This window comes from Neolamprologus brichardi, chromosome 2 (assembly GCF_056152115.1).
Source record: "Neolamprologus brichardi isolate AB-2024 chromosome 2, ASM5615211v1, whole genome shotgun sequence".
Lineage (NCBI taxonomy): Eukaryota > Metazoa > Chordata > Actinopteri > Cichliformes > Cichlidae > Neolamprologus > Neolamprologus brichardi.
In genome coordinates this window covers 20,446,766-20,453,975 of record NC_142105.1, presented here as the reverse complement: position 1 = coordinate 20,453,975, position 7,210 = coordinate 20,446,766, and positions in this window count along the sequence as shown.

Below are 7,210 nucleotides of genomic sequence, written 5' to 3'. Positions count from 1 at the left end.
CCAGAAGTTTAATTTATTTGATGCTATTCTCTGATTAAAAAGTGTTCCTATAATTTTTTTGAGGAGTGTATATTAGTTGCTGTGTATAGGCACCGCAACCTATGTAATCCTATTTTCTAACTTGGCTACCGCTGGAAATTATTATTGCATTATTTTCCTATCCACGCTTTAAATCAAGACTTGACATTTTCATCAGTCCATCATTACACAGTGTCAGGATGTTGGGTAGAAAGGGAACAGTAAAATAATTGGTTTCCGTACATTACTCTTGTGTTTCATCTGATACAAGATGAAGCCACTGTTCTTCTTCACATGCCTCATCTACATTTACGAGCGCCTCTCATTATGATCTTCTGTTCATTAGCACACGTCCAACTGGTTAATCTCTTTGCACTTGATCAGAGAAAATTTCCCAGAGGGTCCATTTTTTTCTCCTCCTCCACTATTGGAAAGTCAGCCATATTTACTCCTGTTTCAGAGATTGTTTGTCTTTATAAGCGTGGGTTAGTGTTAATGCTCGCGTTATTGGGCCGCAGAGTTTTCATCTGTTTTCATTAGTAAGAAGTGGTAGAAAGGAGTAAGAGCAGAGTGCGTATTAGAAAAGGAAAATAAACATTTTTTTATGTTAGAGGTTGAAGGTTATTTTTTATTTAATACCATTATGGTTCGTTTAACAAGATTTTTCTCAAGTTCGCAACCTTGAAGGCAATACAAAGGTATTCATTCACGTGGCAGCAAAGACGTGAGGAGATGTTGGAGCGCAGATTATCTAAATTGGATCATGTAAAGGTTTATCTTCTTGACATATTCTGACCCACACTTTTACAGTAAACAAATAACGGAGGGCTGTGACACTGACACTTTCAGGTTAAAATTGTTGTTTCATAAATTCACAGAGTTTGCTTTTCTGGCTCAGTTTAAATCCTTATGGAAGCAAAGTTTTTACCTTTGATATTTGCTGATGATAATTTCCCTCAATGCCTTATTTTATTACTTTCTGTCCGTGGAAGCAAGTCAGAAATATACTATTTGCTTTGCGCAGTGTTCTGTGGTGAGTAAATAGCATGACTTCTCTGGAAATTAAAATCTTAAAAAACTGTATATTGCATTTGCCTTATAGCGCACAAGAAATACAATAGGTGGGAACGGCTTTATTGTATTCGCATGCATTCACTTTGAGAGTGGGTAGCAATAAAAAAAGAAACTATATCAAGTCAGCATTTAGGTAAATGGAAAAAAAAAAGATGAGAAAGTTCCCATCTAAATCGCCGGCTCCTCCCTGATACTAATATAGAACATACAGTACGGTCATCAGCCAAATCCTGACAACTGCACAAATCAAAAAACTCTCATTCTCCGACCACCAGTTCTGCAATTATTAAAGCCGTATTTCATTTCGGTGTATTTCAACTCTGTTTCAGCGCTTCAGTAGCACCATGGGTTTTAAATATCATTTAAGGTCCATGTAATTTATATTTAAAATGAAAGAATTCAAATTATAAAATAAAATTAGCTATCATGTATTTCCTTGTTTAAATTAATTTAACTTCAGCGACATGCTATATGAGTATAAATACTTAATTGTGTAAAGCAGCCAACTATCTTTATGCACATCTTTGAAGATGGCAGCCTTATCAACGTCTACAATCTGAAACCAATAACTGACAAACTGTCTACTGGCTAAATCATTCATACAGATGTCAGATGTCCAAAGAATGATATACAACCCCACCAGTCACTGTAGAGGACAACAAGCTACTCTATCATCAATCTTCTCAACAGTTATATTGATATGAGCTCCAATGTTCAGCATGCATAGGTACATAACTAGACCTGAAAAGACCTATACAATTATTGTGCCTTTTTGTTGGGTGTGTTTCTTGCTTGTTTTGTTTTGTTTTTGCTTATTCATCTGTTAACACTCACTTCTATATGTCTAACATTTATTATATATGCTTGGAATTTTTTCCACTGTTCTCACACTTTCTGAAATAGTAGTAACCTTATACTGCCAGATCATTTTGGACATTTTTCACAAATCTCGTGGTACCCAGACGATAAACCTTAATCACTTTGGTGATCTGACTTTCCCTGTATTAGCATAAATGAAAATAAGTCAAAATTATTAGATGAATTTGATCCAGACGGTGATGTTTCGCTTGGGATCCTTCCCACATTCACATTGATTTTGACTTTACTTTCCATACAAAACACAATCACCCTATGGACAAAACCAGGGCTTACCGACAGGGCATGGACCTCTTATCTAGTTAGGGGGTGATCAGTGACTGTAACTGTTTAATGACCATAAATAACTCCATGGTTCAGTGATGTGAAGAAAACAGTTTCTTTTGAGCATCCCACTGCTGCTCCAAACCAGACTGATGGTGTCCCAGTAGAACATTGTATTCTAATTTGATAATAATTGCTGTGCACTTGTTAATGTTCTTGTCTAATGTGTGTATAGTTTCAGAGTGGCTGCGTGGCTTTGTTTGGGTGATGACAGTGAGTGAGAGAGTCTTGGCTGTCTCCTTCCAATAACGCTATTAAATCAATATAGGCTTTTTTCTTTAAATGGCACATATAAAATGTCACACTGACCAATCACAAACCAATTTGTTGGCTAGTACATGTGGGTTGTAACAGCAGCCACGCTGTGGGAGTGTAATCCTATGTTTTTGACACTGCCTCGGTTTTGCTGCAGGCTCACTTTAGTCGCCAAAGCTCCAAACATTTCTCACAGCGCGATCTAGGATCGCTGTTCTGGATTGATGACCTCAGAGCTGACCGCGTTCCTTTGACGACAGCCATCTTTCTTCTCAGACAGCGTCACACAGTGTAAAAAGCCCTTCCAGTGTTGGTTAAATAGTGTGACATCAGTAACTTCTAATGATATATAATTTGTGAAAACAGATACTTTAGATGGTAAACTAGCAGAAAGCTTGCAGCTTGTCACACAAACAGAAACGAACAGCATCAGAACATTTTGAACTGCCATACAGTGTTAAAAAAGTAACCATTAACAAAAGACATCTCTAGTGTGCTTTTGATGCTTTATTCTGCTCTCAGACGTCGCTGAATCATGTAACTATTTTGTTTGTTGAATATTTGCATAATACATGAAGCTGTGAGATGAGAAGCGACGAAAAAGGCAGAAAAAAATGTCACAGCACTGGTTAATGTCACCACCGGTTGAAGTGTGGCTGACAGGGTCTTGTGATTAGGGCACTCTAGAACAATATGGAAGAGTGAGTTAATTACAAACTATAATATGTGTAAATAATTTAAAGATACATTTTACAGATTGACAGTACAGTCATTGTAAGAAGAAAGTATGCACTCTTGCATTACTTAGGTTTTATGTAGCTGGATAGGAAAAAAAAGTAATGTGGTTCTCACCAGGTCAATGAGGTAAATACAACCTAATTACAACAACCCATATTATGCTGTATCTATGTCAAAATGCAGGAGCAGTGCTGAAAAGCTAAGTACACCCCATCACTCAGTAACTTGCAGAACCAATTTTAGTAGCAATAACTTGAAGTAACAATTTTCTGTATGACTTTATCAGTCTCTCACGTTGCTGTGGAGGAATACTGGCCCACTCGTCTCAACTTTAACAACAGCATTATTCTGTGGATTTGCTGCTGTGCCTGGAATCGTTGTCCTGTTGTGGGACTCAGTTTCAGCCAAGCTTTCGCTGTCAGATTTCATACAGAGGAGATCATGGTCGACTCGGTGGCCGCAAGGTACCCAGATGCTGTGGCTGCAAAACAAGTCCAAATCATTACCCCTCCACCACCGTGCCTGACAGTGGATATCAGGCGTTGATGCTGTGTTTGGTTTGCTCCAAACACGGTGTGCATTATTGCGAACATCTTCATGTATGTTCAGCTGTAACTTTGCAAACTTGCGCTGCCATGTTCTCGTTAGAGAGATGAGTCTTTCTTCTGGCACTCCTTCCAAACAAGCCACCATACTTGTTCAGCCTTTTTCTGATTTTGTACTGTTATCAAATTTAACATGCTAACTGAGGCCTCTAGAGTATGAGATGTAGCTCGTGGATTTGTTGTTTGTTTTTTTCAATTTCTATGACCCATCAAACCTTAGAAGGGAAAGAGCGAGCCTTTTCTTTTCACCGTGATTGTATTTCTTAATGTTTAATTAAGATCTAAGTGCATCATAGAAAACATTTCAACCTTACTTTTATTGACTCTTCAACATCACCAGTGGTGGAAAGTTGCTGACGTATATGAAGACAAGAAGTTTGCATGTGTTTTGCATGACAACAGCAGTATGAGGAAGTTAACGGGCTGGAGACTGCTGACAGATCGTAAACTGCATTTATTGTTTGGAAGTTAGCAGACACAGTGTCCTGATGAAAAATCCCGTGGGACAAGTAGTTAAAAAAAAAGTACAAGCTGTAGAGGGCAATTTTTATGAGTCAAATCGCAGTGAATAAGAAGGGAAGCTGCGGGAGACCAGATACCATTCAGAGGTTGTTCCTCTGTAATTTTTTAAATGAACAGTCCCGGCAGCTGTCGCTTTATTGTTCCAGGATACAAATAAAAAAGGAATGAGAATCAGTATTATCATTAGCAGAATGGAATCAACAGTGTAGTTAATAAACCTTCGAATTCCCTTTTCTGCATATTTAAAAATAGAACGCATCCAGTAAAATGTTCAAGCAACAACAACAAAAACAACCCATACTACTATGAGCTGCAGCGTTAGCATTTCTGCTTTCTCTAATTCAACACGTAGCAGCTGCGCTTGGCGTTCAGAGCTTCCTCCTCCAACAGAGTGATTATGACAGGCTGATTGGTGTTTTGTGTTCTTGGGGATGAGAAGATCAATGCGGGGCTGATAGCGAGGGCTGGGCTGGGAGCGGAGAGAAAGGATAAGAGAAAAATGGGGATGATGCCTTGTCGCTCTCGAGTAGAAAACAGGGATCAAGAGATTTTAGGGGAGGAGAGGATGGAGTTAAAAACAGGCGGTAGGAAGGGGTTAGAGCAGGGAATTTGAGGAAGATTCTAGTGGATTGTGGGGGAGAGGATATGGTGAGTGATGGATAAAGAAAGAAGGGAGATTTGTAGGAGGAGCAATTGAGAGTAAGATCCAGATTTAACAGCACAGTAGAAGAGATGGCTGAGGATTAACATTCTGTGACTGTCTGCAAGTGTCGGGATAATCTCTGGTGTCCTGTAGTGCACTGTGGGAGGCCCACCATGGCTATGGGGGTTGAGGCCTACCACCAGGGCTGTCACTCCGTGTGCATGTGTGTGAGTCCTCGTGTGCGACGCTCAGTCTAGGTGTGGCAGGTGGAATGAGGTGCTGATTCCAGCCCCCCCACCATGCTGCCCTCTAAGCAGCATGATGGATATGAACCACGGGTGGCGTGAGCTGGACGCAGCACAGGTGCTTTTCTTCATCGTCAGGGTAACCCTTACTTTACAGCTAGCTTATCTCAAACTCTTCACTTTTCCTCTCTGATTTAAAAGGGGGTAAATTCAGCAATCTGGCATACTAAGTGCACGCGTTTCCCTTCTGTATGTAGTGCAAGGAGGTGAGTAGATAGCTCCTTACAGAGTTTTAATCCATATTGATTTGTGCTTCATGCTGCCTCACCGAATGGAGCGCAGCACCGCGGGGCATCACACAGCATGGCGAGGCATGCAATGGCGTTACCTTGCAGGTCTCTGCCGGCCAGTGTTTGTTTATGTGTGAAAGAGAAGGAGTGGGAGATTACCTGATAAAAAGGCAGGTACAGTCTGGCAGCAGAGAGCAACATTTTTAATAAGAGACACCTATAGCACACATGCACCCACCTATGGAACGTCATTGCTAGATTAAGATTAAAGAGGTGCTCTCGCTATTGATGATTACTGTCGATGACTGTTCACACATACAGACTTGAAGTAGCAGGTTCCTCTTATGAGCCTGATGCTTGCGGGGGTGTTAGGCATTACAGTAGCAAATTTAGGTAATTATCTCTGATTGGACAGTTATTTTCTCTCATTGCCACTAGTGCTGTAGTGGTAAATTAAAGTGTGAATAAACCTTACAATATCTCAGTTACACTATCCAACAAGCACCACTGTGATGAAAAGATGTACCCATCAGTCGTGTCACATATAACACATATATAGTAATTCACTGGTTTTAAACACGAGGCACAGACCATCCTTCCTCATGAATTTGTTGCATTCATAAACCTAAACACTGTGCTCAGTTATTGTATGGGTACCAAACGAAGACTCCGATTAAAAGTGCCCTGCTCAGCAGAAACAAGCAGGCAGTGGTAATGTCAATATTTCTGTTAAAACCATTTCTTCTCCACTCAATACTTGCTTTAATAGGTTGGCTTTGTTTCGCGGCGAGTCAAATGGGAGGAAAGAGACGAGATGAAAAGATCTATATTCGAGTCGCTAACCTCTGATTGTGCAAGTCTTCTTTGTTTTGCCACTTAATACTCAGCGCTGGCTAATCATCAGACAAGTATCTGACTTTATCCTCCATCTCCATAAACGGGGATGGAGACAGCCTGGTATCTCAGCTGGTCCCAAATCTTCCTTTTTGAGCCCTTTCCATGGCAAAGCCAAATATCAGTTGTACAGGCAGGCAGTCAGGCGAAAGCCCAGAGAACAGAGAAATATGACTATTTGGATTCTCATCAGCTGCCATTTTCATAATGTCTTGACTTTACAAAAGAAAAAAAACCCTAGGAGAAGTGTTCAGTCTGTCTTCATCTCCTCTCTTTTCTCCATTTTGTCAAATTGGAAGCTTTGTCCGGTTTATGCAGGAGTATGTCTGTCCTGCCCAGTTGCAATCGATAGTGCACCACGGTCACCTTTGTACGTAATCAATGGGTCACTCTAGACTACCCCATCCATTGTCCCCAGTGGTCCCTTTGCAAAGTCATAACTATCTATTTTAGGAGACAACAGCAAGTTGCTGATATCCGTTACAGTATCCTACATAAGCTTATACTTGAGATCAGTTGCAGAGGGATGTTTTAAAAAATTGGTATGAATTAAAATACTGTAAAACTATATCTTGATGCCGAAGGTTGTAAGCGTGTGCACAAAACACAGCCGCCTCAGTAGTAGCAACCACTTCAGTGAAAGTTAGCCTCAGAAGTAGCAACCATCAGCGGGCAAAGCCAACAGATCTGCTTTAAATTAAAACAAACAGCAGCTTTGTATCTATT